This window comes from Aquarana catesbeiana, linkage group LG04, assembly GCF_042186555.1.
Source record: "Aquarana catesbeiana isolate 2022-GZ linkage group LG04, ASM4218655v1, whole genome shotgun sequence".
Taxonomy (NCBI): domain Eukaryota; kingdom Metazoa; phylum Chordata; class Amphibia; order Anura; family Ranidae; genus Aquarana; species Aquarana catesbeiana.
This window is the reverse complement of record NC_133327.1, coordinates 173,294,046-173,314,561: the sequence shown is the minus strand read 5'-3', so window position 1 is coordinate 173,314,561 and position 20,516 is coordinate 173,294,046. Positions and strand designations below refer to the sequence as shown.

General features: G+C 44.8%; 1 protein-coding gene across 1 annotated transcript in view; it reads right to left on the bottom strand.

Annotated features, from left to right (window-relative positions):
- FAM124B (family with sequence similarity 124 member B) overlaps window positions 1–19,629 on the bottom strand; it is a 42,549-nt gene extending 22,920 nt beyond the window's left edge. Inside the window, exons 1-2 of the mRNA XM_073625941.1 lie at window positions 19,363–19,629; window positions 13,131–13,275 (exon numbers count right to left, since the gene is read on the bottom strand). The gene's annotated coding sequence lies outside the window, so the exon portion shown is untranslated. The remainder of the gene's footprint in view (window positions 1–13,130; window positions 13,276–19,362) is intronic.
- Window positions 19,630–20,516: the final 887 nt, after the last annotated feature.

Below are 20,516 nucleotides of genomic sequence, written 5' to 3'. Positions count from 1 at the left end.
TGGTATGGATTTTAAGGGGAACCCCCTACGCCGAAAAAAATGGCTTGGGGGTCCCCCCAAATCCATAGACCCCTATCCGAGCATGCAGCCCGGCCGGTCAGGAAAGGGGGTGGGGACGAGCGAGCGCCCCCCCTCCTGAGCTGTACCAGGCCACATGCCCTCAACATGGGGGTGGGTGCTTTGGGGGAGGGGGGGCGCCCTGCGGCCCCCCCCTCCCCCAAAGCACCTTGTCCCCATGTTGATGAGGACAAGGGCCTCTTCCTGACAACCCTGGCCGTTGGTTGTCGGGGTCTGTGGGCGGGGGGCTTATGGGAATCCGGGAGCCCCCCTTAATAAGGGGGCCCCCAGATCCCAGCCCCCCACCCTATGTGAATGAGTATGGGGTACAGCGTACCCCTACCCTTTCACCTATGGAAAAAAGTGTCAACAAATAAAACACACTACACAGGTTTTAAAATTAATTTATTAGGTAGCTCCGGTGTCTTCTTCCGACTTCGGGGGTCTCTCCGGCGTCGTCTCCACGCTCTCTGGTTCTTCTCCGGTGCCTTCTTCCTTCTCCCGGGCTGCTCCGCTATCTTCTGCTCTTTTGCCGCGAACCCCGAAGTTGGAAGGAGACCCCCGAAGTCGGAAGAAGACACCGGAGCTGCCTAATAAATTAATTTTTAAACCTGTGTAGTGTGTTTTATTTATTGACACTTTTTTCCCTAGGTAAATGGGTAGGGGTACGCTGTACCCCATACTCATTCACATAGGGTGGGGGGCCGGGATCTGGGGGCCCCCTTATTAAAGGGGGCTCCCGGATTCCGATAAGCCCCCCGCAGACCCGACAACCAACGGCCAGGGTGGTCGGGAAGAGGCCCTTGTCCTCATCAACATGGGGACAAGGTGCTTTGGGGTGGGGGGGGGCTGTAGGGCGCCCCTCCCCCAAAGCACCCACCCCCCATGTTGAGGGCATGCGGCCTGGTACGGCTCAGGAGGAGGGGGGTGCTCGCTCATCCCCACCCCCTTTCTTGACCGGTCGGGCTGTGTGCTCGGATAGGGGTCTGGTATGGATTTGGGGGGGAGTAGGGGGTTTCCCTTAAAATCCAGACCTAAGGGCCTGGTATGCCACCAGAGGGGAATTCCCTCTCACGCTCGCCGCAGTAGGAAAATGTGCTTATCCTATTGCAGCCAGCGCGAGATGTACAGTACCCTGTTGCCGAGAACCAGCGCGATGGGTTCGCGCTGGAAACATTCTCGTGGCCGCGTACTGTAGTTTGTACAAAAGTCAGATGCTTTTGTGTACACACGATCGGACGTTGCCGGAAAGTTTGTCCGTTCGCACAGCCAACAAAAGTCCGATGGAAACAGAAAAAGTTTGTCCGATGGAGCGTACACACGGTCGGATGTTGCTCCAAAACAGCTCACTTGCATGTTTGTTGTCAAAAAGTCCAATCGTGTGTACAGGCCTTTAGACTTACCAGTGATGGTATTTCTAAGAGCCTATCAGGACAACCTTGGAAAGAGCGCAGCTCCGCCCATTTTCCAGGAAACACATGCAGCCTTTAAATCTCTCCTCTTCCGCCATGGCTTAATTTATTGTGTGGTCTCCGACATACTGGAAAACAAAGAACAGAAAACCTCAAACAACCATGACAGACACCTAAAACCACTTCTAAGATAAAAGGGAGGGAAGTAGCGGTTGTCCTGAAAGGCTCTTAGGAATACCATCACCGATAAGTCTAAGTTTTTCTCAAATCGCCTTTCAGGACAACCTTGGAGAGGATAACCGAGAAACTTACCCTAGGGTGGGATTACCGCCTGCAGTACCTTCCTGCCGAAGGCTTGATTTGCAGTGGACAGCAAGTCCAACCTATAATGTCGGAAAAATGTTAAGTCGTTGGACCAAGTGGCAGCCTTGCAAATTTGTTCAGGCATAGTACCGGCCCTTTTGGCCCAGGAAACTGCCGTTGATCTTGTAGAATGAGCAGCAATACCTGAGGGGGTATTTCTCCTTTCACTTTGTAGGCCTCCGTGATTGCCAATCTGTAGTATGGGTCTATATTCATATATAACTTTAGTTATTGAATTACAAGAAACTTAGTAATAGTTTTAAGGTGATTACTTATATATATATATATATATATATATATATATATATATTTCTATATATGTATAATGTATGTTTCTGAGCTCACAGACGGTCATTCACAGATGGTCACATTGTCTTGGGATAGGCTTTGTTAGTACCAGATAAAACCAGCTTTTTCGCGCCTTCCATCTAGCCTTCAAAAGGTCAGACAATAGAGCAGGCCGGTGAACTTCGTGAAGGGACGTGAGTGGTCCCAGATCTTGAACAGGCTGTCGGCTTCCAGAACTATCTGAAAATTCAGAAGTTGAGGGGTTCCCTGGATTGAATGCTGAATTTATCCTGTATTGTAACATCTGTAATACATCTTTAATCGAAGCTAAGTAAATCTCTTTTATTACATTCTTTGTTTTGTGTGTTTTAATCATTGCATTTACTGACCACATATCTAAAAGGGTAAATATATAAATGAATCTATGAATAAATGTAACACAGAATTTAACCCCTTGTTACACAATCTAAGCCATCTGCCCAGCGTGCTTTCGGAAGCTTTCTCCCCTTTACGTGACCCTGAGAAAATCACGAGCGTTTGATTTTCTGTATTCCTTGGTGACTGTTAGAAAGTGTAGTAAGCACCTCCTCACATCCAATCTGTGTAAAGCTTCTTCTCCTGGGTTGGCAGGAGCTGAGGAGAAAGTGGGCAAGACTATTTCCTGTGAACGGGGAAAAGTCGAAGAAACTTTAGGCAGGAAAGCTGGATCTGTTTGAAGGATCCCCCGGTCTGAAAGGACCTTTAGAAAGGGTTCTGTGACTGCCAGGGCCTGAAGCTTGCTGACTCTTCTTGCCGACGTGATGGCTACCAAAATTTTTTTTTTAAGGACTATGTTTTTTAAGGATGATTCCTGTAAGGGTTCAAATGGAGCTCCCATGAGACCCTGTAAAACAACAGACAAATCCCAACTGGGAAAAACCTTAAGGGATACCGGCCTATTTCACGCACGTGCCCTAAAAAATTCTTGAAATTAAGACCTCTCTGGATAGAGTCTTCTCAAAAAAAAATTATAGAGCCTCCACCTGGATTTTCAGGGTGCTGGCTGCTAGTCCCTTCTCCGTTCCGTCTTGGAGAAATTCTAAGACCGACACTAAACTTTTGACCTGGAGGCCTTTAGACGTACACCAGGAATTTAACTGTTTCCAAACCTTCAGGTATATGGCCCGAGTTACCTCCTTTATACTAGAGAGTAGGGTCTTCACTAATTTATCCAACAGTCCCTTGGCTTTTAGGAGGTCTTCTTCAGAAACCAAGCAGTTAGATGTAACTGGTTTGCTTCCAGATGATTCACAGACCCCTGCATTAACAGGTCCTTCCTGGGCGGCAGCTTCCATGGAGGTTTTGTGGCCAGATTTAGTAGTGTCGTGAACCAGGGTCTTTTTGGCCAAAAAGGAGTGACCACGATCAGATTGGTATTTTCCTCCCTGAATTTCCTTAGGACCAGTGTTATCAAGGGAAAAGGGAAAAGCGTAGCACAGCTGGTAATGCCACAGGTGTGCAAGAGCATCTATGCCTACAGCCCGGTCTTCTCGGTGAAGTGAGAAGAACTACTGTACTTTCGTGTTCTGTTGGCTGGCAAACAGATCTATTTGAGGCTGTCCCCACACTTCGGAGATCATCAAGAAAACGTCTTGGTTCAGACTCCACTCTGCTTCCACCACTTTCCTTCTGATTCTGGGATCTTTTTAGGTGGACCGCTGACAGAGTGCCTGGTGCACCTGCTTCCATCGTAGCTGTCGGTCTCTCCTCCATCTTAGCAGAGAGCGCAGCAGGGTACTGAGAAAAAAAAATCTGGTTTTTGAATTACCCGGTCCCGGCATCATCAATGAGGGCCGTAACCGGAAGCACCAGTCGACAGACCCGCCCCCTAGTCTCTGCGTTCCAGGTGCTTGGAATCACTTGCGCCACGCCCCTGCAGGAAGCCGTGTCACCGGACATGATGTCACCCGCCGGCCGGGACCTGGAATCGACATGCTGGATGCGCCTCTGACCAGCAGCGGCACTCGCCTGGCCACCAGGGCAATGCTAGCGGACCCTGGGCACATAGACGCCAATGCCTCCTGCGGGCCCTTGCATCCCCTGAGCTGGAGAGACTGGGGACTTCAGAACACCCCCCGCCCGTACTGGGGGGGGGGATGCTGGGATGGTCACTGCACAACAAAACACAAAAGGTAAGCCTTCTTCCTCCACCTTGGAGAGAGCGCAGCTCACTGGTTCCAGCATATGCTCCCACCATGGCGGAGAAAACACAATAACTGAAGCCATGGTGGAAGAGGAGGGATTTAAAGGCTGCATGTGTTTCCTGGAAAATGAGCAGAGCTGCGCTCTCTCTCCAAGGATTTCCTGAAAGGCGATTGAAGAAATAAATATAGGTCAATGAATACATTTTGTTAAAGACACAATTACGTATGGTATGATGATTACATCATGCCAAGTTGTCCATGTTCTGATTAAGACTGGAAAAGTTCTCGTTCTAATGCACAGATTTCACAGGATCAGGAAAGGCACTGCTTCCTTTCATTGTACTTTTGCTCCCTGTAAATATTTACAGACTGAACTGTCTGATTCTGTTCAAACCTATAGGGCTTGGTCTAATAAGCTGAAAAAGGGCAATAGTATCTATTAACCCATAGGGCATAGGTCCACAACCCATAGGTCACCACTACAGTCTTAAAACTTCAACTTGATTACTTTAGGTGATGAGACAATTGTGATTTGCATTAGATTATGAAATAAGCCCCAGAGGTTAAGAGACATTTTAATCCAATTAGTCATGCTAGAGAGTGATGAAACTGATTGATAGATATGCTGTTCTACCCTATCACTTTGCTTCTTGATACCATCAGTGGAACTTATTTACCTAATTAAACAAAAGTGGCAACTGCCCAAATTTATAACTTTGCACAGTGCAAACAAAAATGTAGCTCCCAGCACATTTACCAGCTAGCCAGCAAGTAAAAAAAAAAAGTCTAACAATTTACATTAAAAATAGGAGTTTTAGGGCCTCAGCAAGACCCGTTTTTATAGTGCTGTCTTTGAAAGTCTCCATATTGCAGCATATATAGCAATGAATAAATTAAAGGTGGGTATGCCTAAAGGCAGACATTCCTCCTCAAGGGTGAAGGGACACCAGATGCCCAGCAAAGCACAGTGGCAGCTGAAGGTGTGCAGTATGTCCCTGCATCAGTTCCAGAAAGCTAAACATAAATGGCAACTACCTCAATTTATAACTAGCTTTTACAGTAAGGTGCATATAGGGAGGATATTGAAAAGAGCAAACAAAACAAAATGTATTTCCCATTCCCAACACTGTTACCAACTAGCCAGCACAAAACAAAAAAGTACACTGTCTAACAATTTATTTTAAAAAAGGTGGTTCTAGTTGTGCATCATTTTCAAATGTATGTTAAAGCTGCACTGCCTAGTCAAAGCCCCCCTGTATCCCCCCGACACTAGCACTGGAACCGCTGGTTGTCAGTGACAGTTGGGGTCAGCAGTAAGCACAGGAGAGCCTCTGTGTTGGAGCATATATAGCAATGCATAAATAAAGGGGAAGTATGCCTGGAAGCTTTTTTTGTTGGCTAGCTGGTAAGTGTGCTGGGAAATACATTTTTTGTTAGCTCATCAAATGTCTTCCATAAGAACTGTGTGCGTTGCCTGACATCAACCAATCATACTAACTTTTTATGGCCAATTCTCTGATAAATGAGCCTCACTGTGCAGCTGCCAGCTTAAATTGATTGTAAAGGCTCAACTTTTTTAAATAAAATAAAGATGTTATACTTACCTGCTCTGTGCAATTGTATTGCACAGAGCAGCCCTCGAACCTCCTCTTCTGGGGTGACCCACGGGCAAACTTGGCTCCTTCTCTTCTGTGGCTGTCTCCATAGCAAGCCGCTAAATACCTGTCTCACCAATTGAAAAAGGGGCTCTGCAGCATCTTTTTCCTATCTGCAATGTAGGTACTGAACAGGATGGGGGAGTAATGGTGGGGGAGAAGGTCTTGCAGTGGTAGAAAGTCCACAGCCTTAGTTTACAGAGAAGGGAAGAAAGTCCTGAGTAATTATTAATGTTTAATAACATAAGAAATTGGCCCGGGGGGTGTGGCCGACCATGTTTGGCTGAAGATGTACACCACTGAGCTCCGTGCCATCCGGTAGCTGGTGATTAACAAGACACCACACACCCGGGATTTATATGGAAGTGGCAAGCTCTGACCCTGCTGAGCCTCCTGAACTATTACAAGGCACCATACAGCGCTATTTGCTAAGAACGGCGCCGCTCGATCCACAGACCCCTAAGGAGAAGATGGCGCCCGGCCACAGCACGGGGAAGACCAAGCCTCCTCCTCCCACTCCAGCAACAGCTCCCCCATGCGGGGAAAGCACCAATGGACCCCAAGACCCCAGAGGAGAGACCTCAGCCACCTCTGTGCGATCAGTACCATCACACGACACAGGCACAAGGGAATCCCAGACAGGCACATGTCCCCTGACAGGGGAGCCCACTAGGTCAGAAGCCACAGCACTCTTCTCTGCCTTTAGAGCAGACTTTGATTCTTGGGCAATTAAAATGGAGGATTCCCTGCATATAGAACTAAATGCTCTGAAACAATAGGTTACAGCCACTGAGGTGGCAGTCTCAGCTCTAACTACCACTCAAGATGATCATAAGGCACGTATAGTGGCACTTGAATCCTCATCTGCGACACGCCTCCGTCGCTTGCGACACCAGCAATGCATTGAGGACAGTGAAAATCACAGCCGCAGAAACAACATCAGACTGCAAGGTATACCTGAAGCAACATCTGGTGCGGAACTGAAGCCCACTGTCATAATCGTCCTCAACAAAGTTTTGGGAAGAGAGGCCTCATCACCAATTGAGCTAGATCGTGTTCACAGAGTGGGAGGGCCGGGTGGTACCCGAGATGGCCGCCCCCGAGATGTACTCTATCGGGTCCACTATTATACCCTAAAGGAGGAAATAATGCGGAAGGCTTGGAGCATGGGCCCAGTGGACTTCTTTGGAGCCTCTATACATCTGTACCCAGATCTGTCTTGCAGTACGCTGCACATGCGCCGTGTGGTGCGCCCTCTACTTGATCTCAATCGGTAAGCTGGGGCTTCCTATACTTGGGGCCACCCATTCAGCCTCAAGGTGACTCAAGGCGACGGCAGGTTCGTACTGTCAGACCCAGACCAACTGCCTGACTTCTTTCTCTTCCTTGAACAAGAACCGGTTGATTTTCTGAACTGGCTGGATCCTCCAGACGACAGATCTAGGCAGCTGGGACTTGGCCCATTCCCACAACGCCGTAGACTTCCTAGGTCTAGGTCGGTATCCTCCGGCCCTGGAATAAGACAACCTACCTCTCCAGAAGATTGACCCAGAAGTACCATGGAGAACACGGCCTTATCCCTTTCCTCCACACATTTACCTCATCGGGGGATCCTAACGGCTCTAACACACTCCTGGCAGGTTTGCTCTGCCCTCTGCTCCCCTGCATGTGACACTTCCGGTGTGATCCGTGCCCACTAACATACTTGGTCAGGTACTGTTCGATTATAGGGGGACGAAACTGTTGGTTCTTTTCCTGCCCTTTGCCAGTACAATTGTCTGGCTGGGGTTTGGGAGAGAACACAGGTAATAGATACTTTCTGTTTCACACGGTGATGGGTGTCAGGTCACACCAGAACACACTGAATGTTTTTCACATGTTGTTCCACTCAGTTTTTGATTGTCCCCACTCCCCGACACATGATTGTGGACACTCACGGAAGTAGGGGGTCCGACCCTGTGCAGAGACATGACCCCCAGACCTGATCATCTTCTGCTGCAGCTTAAGCTAGTATAGCACACGCCACACATATGATGAACTTGAAAGCCTCCCCAGGATGATCTCCTGATGCCCCTATATCCCCTTTATTTTTTCTATATCAGCTGGAGCCAATATTATTACCTATTGCATTTCTCCACAGGTTTAATAATCAGTCTTAATACTTAAGTACCCTGTTGAATGTTATCATTTGTTGTTCTTATAACTGTGTTTGTATGTATTAGGTACATACAAACACAGTTGTATGTACCTGTGTTTTGTATGTATAAGGTTTAGGAGCTACTCCTAAAACCCTTGGTCAATTTAATTAGTGAGACTGGGAGCCTGTTGCTATCATTAGGCAGCAGGGATCCCATTCCCAACCGCCCCCTTGTCTGCAAAAGCTGAAGCATACAATATATATCTAAGTTGTCTTCCCTCAGAAGCGACCGCCCCATGCCTCATGCACAGGTCAAATTATCGATGTGCTGCTTACCCGATATCTATACCTGCTATGCTGTCAGGACCACGACTCAACCCGAACATGGTCAATCTATCTCAACCTTTCTCCCACAGTAGGACTGGCACAGTTTGTGCCTAAAGCATGATAATCCACGCAGTGCCTCGCCTCCGTGAGGGCATTAGTATTCATAGACACTTCTCCTTGGGCATCTTCCCATATAAATTCTGCTTCCTCCTCTATCCCTGCGCTTTCCTCTCCCCCCTCCCCCATTTCCCCCTCTCTGATCTATACTCCCCCCTACTGTCTCCTTCTCAAATTTTTTATATCCTCGCATTCCAGCATGGCTCACTCGGTGATCTCTCGCCCCCGACTAACACTCTGCTCCTATAATGCAAACGGCCTCAACATTGCCTCGAAACAAGGGCAAATTCTTTACCAAATGCATAAACGTCAGGTTAACGTGCTTTTACTACAGGAGACTCATTTCCATTCTGACTCCACCCCCTCCTGCTCCAACAGATACTTCAATAGATGGATCCACAGCACCAACCCGACACAAAAATCTAAGGGAGTATCTATTGCTTTCCATGAAACACTCCCTCTCGAATTACTGGCGGACCCCCAGGGAAGATACGGGTTTGTGAAAATCTCCTTATGGGGGACTAAATTTACGATAGCCAACATATACCTGCCTAATACTCACCAAATTCCATCAGGCTTGCAGTACTTGAAGATCTCATACTTGGAGGAGATTTCAATGCTCCCCTGGGTCCACTTCTAGATTCCTCGACCTCCCGTTCTTATATATCTTACCCTAAGCTGCGGGCCCTGAATCGTGCCATATATGATATGCATCTTATCGACATCTGGAGGATATTGTACCCTAAATCCCGAAACTATACCCACTTCTCTCACATTCACCAATCATATATCCGCCTTGATTACTTTCTGATCGACCATGGCTGTCTAGATTGGTCCCCGGAATGTGAAATTGACACTATGGTTTGGTCCGACCATTCCCCCGTAAACCTGACACTCTCAGGCCCCTCCACCCCAGTGAAAGAGTGGACATGGCGGTTAAACGATTCGCTACTAACGGATCCGGGGTGTGCCGCGCGGATCACAGAGACCATATCAAATTTTCTGGCGGACCACGCTCGCCTGAAAAAAGAAAGCTTGGCAGCGATAAATACCGCAGTACGTAAGCTAAGGGCACTGGAGACTGCACATAAGTGCTCTCCAACAGTAGGGACGCTGACAGAAGTCTCCTCCGCCCGCACTCAACTTAGGGAATTATACGAAGCGTCAGCCCGTAAGTTTGCGAACAAACTTGCCTTTCATTAATACCAATTTCAGGTCAAATGTGGTAGATCGTTGGCACGTACTTTACATGCTAAACAACCTACCACTTTTATATCCCACATACAGGACAAATCTGGGGAAACCGTTTCCTCGCCCTCTAAGCTAGCCCTGGTATTCAGGGATTTTTATCAATCCCTATATAACATATCTGATGCAAGCCCTAACGACGCTCCCTCCACTACGGCGGAAGCCAAGGCCTCGTATATCTCACAAACTGCATTACCTACTTTAGACGAAAAAACAATAGAAGACCTTGAGGCATTGATCTCGGAGGAGGAAGTCGCTTGCACCATCGCTGCTACCCCATCGGGCAAAAGTCCAGGCCCTGACGGCTTTACCCCAAAATTTTACAATTTGCCCCCCTCCTCACCCCTATCTTAACAAAAGTATTCAACTCCCTCTCTGAAGGATCAGTGTTTCCTCCGCAAACACTAGAAGCGCACATCTCTCTCATCCCAAAACTGGACAAAGATCTGACTATATGTGCAAACTATCGGCCCATATCATTGATAGGAGTGGATCTGAAGGTGTTTGCTAAGGTGCTGTCTAATAGAATGCAGTCTTTATTGCCCCGCCTAATACACTTGGATCAGGCTGGGTTTGTGAGCGGACGAGAGGCACGAGACAACACCCTGAAAACACTTCTCCTCGCTGATCATGCTCGCACCCGCGATATACCATTGTGCCTCCTTACAGTCAACGCGGAGAAGGCCTTCAACCGCGTTGACTGGGAATTCCTCCGCTTATCTCTGCAGCAGATAGGATTGAGCCACAATATGATATCAAGAATAATGTCCCTCTACTCCTCTCCTTCCGCTAGAATTAGAATAAATGGATCCCTATCTCCAACGTTTACTATCCAGAATGGAACAGGACAGGGATGCCCCTTGTCCCGCCCTCTATACGTCCTTGTCATGGAACATCTGGCCATCGCCCTTAGGAACAACCCAGAAATTCATGGTATTAACGTAGGCCCTGTTCATTCTAAAATCGCTCTCTTTGCGGATGATTTGCTAATGTTTGTGGCCCAACCGCAATATCCCTGCCCTCAATTATACAGGAGTTCCGGAGATATGGAGAAGTAAGTAACTTCAAAGTTAACCATAGTAAGTCGGAAAACCTCAACATCTCACTTTCAAAGGAGGCCCTTCAACAACTCTCATCTTCCTTACCTCTTAAGATGGGCTCCACCTCTATTTGCTACCTAGGAATTCACATCCCAACAGACGCTTCTTGACTCTTTGCCAGTAACTTTACCCCTCTGCTCCTCAGAACACAAGCAGATCTGACTACTTACGCATCCAAACGGCTTTCTTGGCTGGGGAGGGTGAATGCCCTGAAAATGGACGTTCTCCCTAGGTTCTTATACCTTTTTCAAACCATCCCTGGTCTTCATTCCTACCTCATTCTTTGGAAGACTCCGTCAGATTTTCTCCAAATTTAAATGCAAGGTGGACCGTCCCAGAATAAGATATGATACAATGATTCTTCTAAAGGCCCGGGGTGGAGCAGGGGTCCCAGATGCCTACATATATTACAAGGCGGTGGTACTCACACGTATCATAGATTGGTTTCATCACCCCTCGTCCAAACTCTGGGTTCAACTGGAGAGTCATCTAAATGAAATTGATCTCAGCGCCTTGCCATTCACACATATGACTCAACATAAAGACGCCACGTTCTCTGCTGCTCTTACTCGCCAGACACTTCAGGTATGGGACCGTTTGGTCTCAGCTAATAAAATATCTAAACTACAGGGTCCTATGACTCCTCTATTTGGGACCCGGCTTTCCCCCCAGCTGCGAGTGGGTGGAGATTCGGACCCTGAAATAAGGAGGATCATGGACACCTAGCTCAGGTCCTCCGCGTGGACCCATCTTTAAGGACAGACACACCTCCCCAGACAGCTCTGAGTCAAACAACAACGTGGCTACAGAGAAGCCAAGTTGTGTCCTACATCTGTACCTTTTCTTCCATACCGGAGATCCTACCTGATCGATCGAATTTCGACGAGCTGCTTTTACAGCCGACCCGCTGACTCACGTGGTATGCAACTTGAGTCCCTATTACTTAACATGTCTACCCCTGACCTTCCACCATACATGCAGAAATGGGAAGCAGACCTACAACACTCTATCTCAACTGCTGATTGCAAAAATGCTTCACCCTGATGCGTAAGATTTCTTTAGCAACTAGGACTCAAGAAAAAGGATTTAAACTGTTGACGAGATGGTACAGATGCCCTGCGACTATACAACGCTTCAACCCCTCTTTGCCAGATGCCTGCTGTTGAAGTTTGTCCCCTAGAGGGACCATGCTTCACATTTGGTGGACTTGCCCTCCTATTCAGAAATTCTGGCAAAGGGTCTTTGTTTTGTACTGCAGGCTGATGGTGACCTCAATTAAGCCCACACCAGAGGTGGCCCTCTTATCTATGATTCCGGGACCCCTCAAGACGATTAAAAAAGATATACGGTGTCAATTTCTTGCAGCAGCTAGGTCGATGATTCCTCGTCATTGGAAAACAGTGAATGTACCTTCCCTGGAGGCTTGGGCTGTTGAGGTGGATCAGATAAGAGACCTGGAACGTCTGTTGGCCCAGGAAACCGGGAAGGAGGAACAGTTCACCATCACATAGACCTCATGGTCAATGTTTCGTCACTCCAAAGACTTTACTATATGGGCTGAAGATGACCCTACCTCATCCACCGGATAACCATGCTGGAGCAATCTTTTACCTCCCTATCCTCCCCCCCCTTTTTTTGGCTGCAACCTCTCTTTTCTTCCCCTAAATGCTCTCCTTCCCACCTTGAACCAAACAACCGAGCATCTGAACTGAGGCCACATGCTCAGTTTGGATCTGGGAGTTAGATTTGTTCCCTGAAACAGTGAGGGATCCCTACAGCATATCATCCTGCTTAGAACGGTCTACAGTTTCTTAGCTCTGCGTAAGATTAGAATGGCATTGTATGTTGGAAACCATCTGCTTATTATTGTTTGCTCTTCTACGCGGTATGTTACTATATTGTTTTGCAAAACTATTCCATCAGGAACACTAAAGCTAAGATACCTTAGAATACGCATACCTCATAAAGGTTTTCCTCACTGCCTTATGTAAGATACATGTATATAACATACTGTAACGTGTTTATTTCACTTGTTCTTCTTTAACCACCCAATAAAATAAGATTGAAAAGAAGATTGAAAAGAGTATGTTTAAACCTTCACATTTCTTTTGGGGGTGTGATTAATGCATTATATATTCATCAAATCTACACTGCTTTTAAATCATTATAGGCCTTTCATATACTTATAAAATGATGATGATATTAATAGTAGTTATAGTAATATCTTCAAAAATTACGCTTACCTTTCTTGATTTAATATAGCAAATACTGCATGTCTGTGCATCTTTCTTTTCCCTCCATGATTTTATTATTTCCTTGTTTTCTGTAGTTTGCTATTAGTTGTTGATTATCTCTGGATGCTTAATAAGAAAAGTAATTTCATCTGGCCTGGAAATAAGATATGTATCCACTTAAGCAATACATTTTGAGTATTGTCATTGTTACCGTACTTCTAAATCCCCGTTTCCTTCTTTTGAATTGTGTTAGGACAGTCATGAATAATGAGATTTTTGTTTTATATTTAAAAATTTTTTCTTGGAATACACCACAGGAAAACTTCATATTCATTACAATGGGATTGTATTATGCTGCCACCCCCGGGTGATTGGGCGCCAATCAGAAAAAAGACAGGAAGTCCCCACCCAGACATAACCCCTTCCTGCTAGGTATAGCTTCAGTTTTGTGGCAAGCAATGAAAACAGTAAAGAAGAGAAGGATCCTTGTGTTCTGTGATGTACCCCAAGAAAATGATTTTACTGGTAAATGTAAAAATACAATTTTCTTTATTATACAGCTGCTGAATGGAGTCCATTAGGACATACAGTGTTCAGACCCCCTTAAATTTTTCACTGTTATATTGCAGCCATTTGCTAAAATCATTTAAGTTCACTTTTTTTTCCTCATTAATGTACACACAGCACCCCATATTGACATAAAAACACAGAATTGTTGACATTTTTGCAGATTTATTAAAAAAGAAAATCTGAAATATCGCATGGTGCTAAGTATTCAGTCCCTTTGCTGTGACACTCATATATTTAACTCAGGTGCTGTCCATTTCTTCTGATCATCCTTGAGATGATTCTACACCTTCATTTGAGTCCAGCTGTGCTTGATTATACCGATTGGACTTGATTAGTTAAGCCACACACCTGTCTATATAAGACCGTACAGCTCACAGTGCATGTCAGAGCAAATGAGAATCATGAGGTCAAAGGAACTGCCTGAAGAGCTCAGAGACAGAATTGTGGCAAGGCACAGATCTGGCCAAGGTTACAAAAAAATTTCTGCTGCACTTAAGGTTTCTAAGAGCACAGTGGCCTCCATAATCCTTAAATGGAAGACGTTTGGGACGACCAGAACCCTTTCTAGAGCTGGCCTTCCGGCCAAACTGAGCTATCGGGGGAGAAGAGCCTTGGTTAGAGGTAAAGAAGAACCCAAAGATCACTGTGGCTGAGCTCCAGAGATGCAGTCGGGAGATGGGAGAAAGTTGTATAAAGTCAACCATCACTGCAGCCCTCCACCAGTCGGGACTTTATGGCAGAGTGGCCCGAAGGAAGCCTCTCCTCAGTGCAAGACACATGAAAGCCCACACGGAGTTTGCTAAAAAAAAAACACCTGAAGGACTCAAAGATGGTGAGAATTAAAATTCTCTGGTCTGATGAGACCAAGATAGAACTTTTTGGCCTTAATTCTAAGCGGTATTTGTGGAGAAAACCAGGCACTGCTCATCACCTGTCCAATACAGTCCCAACAGTGAAGCATGGTGGTGGCAGCATCATGCTGTGAGGGTGTTTTTCAGCTGCAGGGACAGGAGGACTGGTTGCAATCGAGGGAAAGATGAATGTGGCCAAGTACAAGGATATCCTGGACGAAAACCTTCTCCAGAGTGCTCAGGACTGGGCCGAAGGTTTACCTTGCAACAAGACAATGACCCTAAGCACACAGCTAAAATAACGAAAGATTGGCTTCACAACAACTCTGTGACTGTTCTTGAATGGCCCAGCCAGAGCCCTGACTTAAACCCAATTGAGCATGTCTGGAGAGACCTAAAAATGGCTGTCCACCAACATTTACCATCCAACCTGACAGAACTGGAGAGGATCTGCAAGGAGGAATGGCAGAGGATCTCCAAATTCAGATGTGAAAAACTTGTTGCATCTTTCCCAAAAAGACTTATGGCTGTATTAGATCAAAAGGGCGCTTCTACTAAATACTGAGCAAAGGGTCTGAATACTTAGGACCAATGTGATTTCAGTTTTTCATTTTTAATAAATCTGCAAAAATGTCAACAATTCTGTGTTTTTCTGTCAATATGGGGTGCTGTGTGTACATTAATGAGGAAAAAAATGAACTTAAATGATTTTAGCAAATGGCTGCAATATAACAAAGAGTGAAAAATTTAAGGGGGTCTGAATACTTTCCGTGCCCACTGTATACCAACAAACTAAGGCACAAAGAAAATCCTCCAGATACCTGCAAGTTTCAGTTTCCCTGTGTACAGGGCCTTATCTCTCAATATCTGACTAGCTCAGACCTTGAGGCTTTGACACTTCCACAGCCACAATACCTTGTTGTAAGGCTCCCCCCACCAGAGCAAAAGAGGCTTTAAAGAAGGCCTCAAAATGTTTGTCCTAAGCATCCTTAAACACCAGAACCTCATCAACCAGAACTGCAAGAGTCTTGTTGAGCTAGTATACAGCTGAATCCACTGCAGGCATACTCCATTTCTTAGTGAACCCATATTCTCCACGGGATATTGTTGATTGAATCATTTTGGTGGAACGAACACCTTCTCAGGGTGAGTCCAGTCCACAAATAGCACATCCTTTAAATGAGAATGTACAGGGAAGGATTAAAGATGCTGCAGCAGATGCCATAATCCAAATCCTGTAATCTTTGAGGTAGAGGACTCACAGTGCAGTAGCTTTAAGATGGGCCTGACCACATCCCCAAGAAAACCCTTAAAGTGGTTGTTAATGCATTTCTATAAGACTATGCCAGCCCCTCCGATTAGAGTCTGGCATAGCACACTGTGTAAGTTGTTTTGAAAAACGAGCGTTGTAAATACCGAATTTCAGCTGTCTTCAGGCTGGTCACATTACTTGCGGCCACTTTACAGCTCCGATGGATTGCTTTTGCGGGAGGGGCCGTGATCTCCCTCTGACGTCAGCTGGGGAGATCAGGTGGCCACTCGTCTCCTCTACAGAAGTCATCCATCAGAGCTGTAAAGCGGCCGCGAGTCACGTGACCGGCCTGAAGACAGCTGAAATTCTGTATTTAGAACTCTCATTTTTCAAAACAACTTACACAGTGTGCTATGCCAGCCTCTAATAGAGGGGCTGGCAGTGACAATTTTAGATTTTGGTTTTACAATAATAGCGGCGGGGGGACGGACAGAGAGGAAGATGAAAGGCGGGAAGGAGGGGGATTGGGGGGGGGGGAGAGGAGAGCTGAGAGCAGGCAGTGTATGACGGAGGGATGCACTCTGACCACAGTGGTCATGGCTCAGCAGCCATAATTTTCGTGGTCAGCACAGAGAGGGCATACAGGAAGTGGAAAGTTCGGGGAGGTTTTTTTTACAGTTTAGAGGGGGGCAGATTACACAGCACAAACGCTGTGCTGTGTAATCTGCTTTAAAGGGACCAGGATCTATATTTTTTGGGGGGTTAACAAGCGCTTTACAAGTTTTTTGGGTCTAGGATAAAACCAAACCCTGGTATTCATCAGGAATTCTGAAGGAACTCTTTGCACACTGTTATATACATGTAAGCTATTTGGATTTGAGCACAGACATATCTCCGCCATTTCTATTAAATAGTGCAGCACAATGACTGGACGTTAGTCTGTTGCTCGCCTCCAGCTGCTTCTGTGTCTCATATTGGCACTGTATGTCCACTAAAATACGCTGTATTTTTCAGTGTAGAGTATGGACTGGCCAAGGAGGGATTACTTTGACTCAGGTGGCCAGCTTTAACATGCACTGCAATGTATGTGAACCAACAATCTCTGATTTTTTTTAATGGAAAAATTGCTGGAAAGATGTAAGGGTGTTTATCACTGCATAAGGTTCAGAATTAAAGGGTAAGGTCACCTTTACAGAAAAATCTGTAAGGTGAACTTACACAGGACCTCCTCTTCATCCCCCCCAGTCCCGCTGAACTGAATCGAGGCAATCTCCCGTTCTGAGCCCCGGTATGTCCGTGTCAGGAGTCCGGGGCTTGGAAATCCAAAACATACCCCGTTTGGGCGGCGCCAACCAATCAGAAGCTGTGGTAGCCCGTCCTATCAGCTGGGAAGAAGACGTGTGGATGCCAAGGGTATTTCTAAGCTCTGGACTCCTGACGCTGATATACCGGGGCTCAGAACGGGAGATTGTCGTGATCCAGGTCAGCAGGACGGGGGGGGAGGGAGGAGGAGGGGGCCCTGTGTAAGTTCACCTTACAGATTTTTCTGTAAAGGTGAACTTACCCTTTAGTTAGAATTAACTTAAAGTGTAACTCCACTTTTGTTGAGAGAAAATAATATTCCCCTTTGGGTGATCTATGTACATTGCAAGGTTTATAACAACCGTTGTTGCAGATTCCTATGTTTTGTTATTCTAAAGAAATCCCTGTTTGTCTGTACCTCTGGGCTGAGTGGGTCTAATGGGAGTGGTTTCATAATTATCAGTCAGTTGTGGCAGCTGGAGAGCACTAATGAGGAAAGCTGCTGGGCCTGCATCCCTTTAGACGTGTTCCTATTGGAAATATCTCCCAAAAATTTACTTTTTTGTTGCAGGGGATGCCTAAAATCTGACTTGTATCTTAGGCAGACTTCTGGGAAAATTGGTGAGCCAATCACACAAGCAGGAAATGTTATTTCTGGGGAGTGGTCAGTACACATTCATATTGCATTGAATTTATAGAAATTTACAGCAGCTGCATATTGAAAAGGAAAGGTAATTTTTAATAACATTCAATTACAATATGACTTGTATCACAATTGTACACGCTATATTATTTTTTGTTTGCTATTTTTTTTCCCCCATGAATGTGGAGTTACCCTTTAAAGCAGAGCTCCACCCAAAAGGGGATGTCGTTTACACCCTCCCCACCTCCACTGCCACATTTGGCACTTTTTGGGGGGTACCTGGTTTTGAGGGTTCTGCGGAACTCTATTTGAAAAATCCTGGTCTATGTAATGTTCTTAGCATACTTGTCCTGTAAGGCTAGGCTCACACCTGTGCGTTTGCATGGGCATGAGAGCCCATTCATGTGAATGGGCTGCCGTGCCTCGCAAAATGCCTGCACTATTTTCGAAATGGCAACCCAAACAGGAACAGAGGATCCCAGTACAGTTGCAATTTCCAGTGCGGGCGGAGTGCTATTAGAATTAATGGCACCTGCCTGCGGGTCCCGCATTTCTCTGTGTGGGTGGTTGCGGCTGCTGGTATGTGTGCAGCACCACCCACAAAGATGTGAAGCTAGCCTAACAAGATACCTTTTGGCAAAATGTAAGTGTCAAATCAGAACAATAACACATTTCTGCTATCATGTTTCCCGTTACAAACCAATACAATGAGAAGCTTAGCTCCACAGCCAAAAGGGTCTGAAATTGTAAAAATACGTCCAGAGGAAAAGATTTATGTATAAATATAGGAAATTATTAGGTGACTGCATCCGTTTTGTTAGAATATTAAAAAAATATATATATATCTATATATATATATAGATATATATATCTCTATATATCTATAGAGATATATATATCTATATATATATATATATAGATATATATATCTCTATAGATATATATCTCTCTATATCAATCTATCTATCTCTCTATATCAATCTATCTCTCTCTCTATATCTATCTATCTATCTATCTATCTATCTATCTATCTATCTATCTATATAAAGAAACCATTTGATTTATTTGGAGTTATGAAGGTGGATAACTATCAAGGCTAATTTGTGTATGTAACTATGTGTCATTCGGTGACTTTCAAAGACTTTTTGGTTGTGGATTGAAAGAATACTATAGCTTTCTTGCCATATGTTAACAAAAACAGCAGAGAGTGTTCACTGCTTGTTAGGTAAACTTTCTATAGGCTCTGAACTACATTTGCTGATATTATATTTATTATAGAATAGTAAACAATATTTATTATATATGGTATAAGCAGAGAACAATGGAGGAAATAAATAAATAAACATTCCCAGTTCACTTTGTGTGATGCTGGTCTCCTTAAGTTACCTTTTGCTGTTATTTGTACCCCAAAAACTGCCACAATATTTCTAAGTAGCATAGTATAGCACATTCACACCGCATTGGTACATTTCAGTTGTTAAACCTATGGGTTTCAGGGTGCCTTAATAGCCACAGGTTTCCAAATCTTAGTAAGATTTAGAATCAGTTTACATGCCTGTCCTCAGCATTAGGGATAATTATGATCTCTCATGATAGAAGAATGCAGCACAAATCATTACTGACCTGCTGTGGGTTACCGTGTTCTTGCTGATCAACTATGCAAACTTTCTGTCTTCCCAGACTGAAACAGGAACAGTCCCAACCTTTCCTCTTGTGTGCCTATTCTGGGATAAAGACCACCCTTCTGCATCATAAAGCCAGCCTTAACCTCTATTGTCACCGTAATTTATGACACAAACCACCACAGCCTTCTCACCCCTTGCTGTGCTGCACTATAAAAAGGACATTTAATAGTGCTTTAAAAACAAAAGTAATAATCAGCAACTGCATTACAAAGAAAAACGTACATATTTCTTGAACTGGCAGGAAAAGACATTGTTTGTCACATTCTTTCACATTTGCCAAGATTTTTTTTCAATAAAATGTGTACTTTTTTTAATATACAAAAAAAAAAACACTTGTTTTTCAGTCAGCAATTATATTGAAGCTGAACTTGAGGCAAAACAACTCATTTTAATATGTTCCTTAAGATACACAAATACTGTATATAAACTCAGTTAGTGAACACTAAATACCTTTTCAAAATCAAATAAATTACCATGTAAAAGTAATAGCATCAGCATGGCGATTAACTTATTCTGTACAGAGAGTAGATTTTTTGGAAGGACTCAGCAGACCCCACCCACTACAGGATGCCTGCAGAAAACTACAGGAGGGGGTGGTGACACGACCAGTCACCATACACAAGAAGAGAGCAGCAGTGACTGGTCTTTTTTTACAGCAAGTTCCTGCATGAAGACAGTTTCACACTGAATTAATGTACAGATCTGGAAGAAACACACGACGCACACCAAGATTCAAGTGCTTGCTTCTTGCATTTAAACAATATGGACAATGAAAAAAAACAAATAAACAATTGCGACTAGGATAAACAGTGGACCAACAAAAACTCTATGCAGCAGCTGTTTCAATCTAGTGATAAAGGTGAAAACGTTTTCTTAGGAAAAAGGGTTAATCCTACAAACAAAACAGTGCTAGCAAGGTGCCTAATAATATATAAAGGTAAATGGTGAAACGATCCTCTACAAAAAAGGAATTATCATTTAACAGTCCAATCAAAATTATATATACAATGAATGTAAGATATGTATCCAGTGAAAAAAGTCCAACAAAAGGATGATATATATATATATATATATATATATATATAGCAAAAA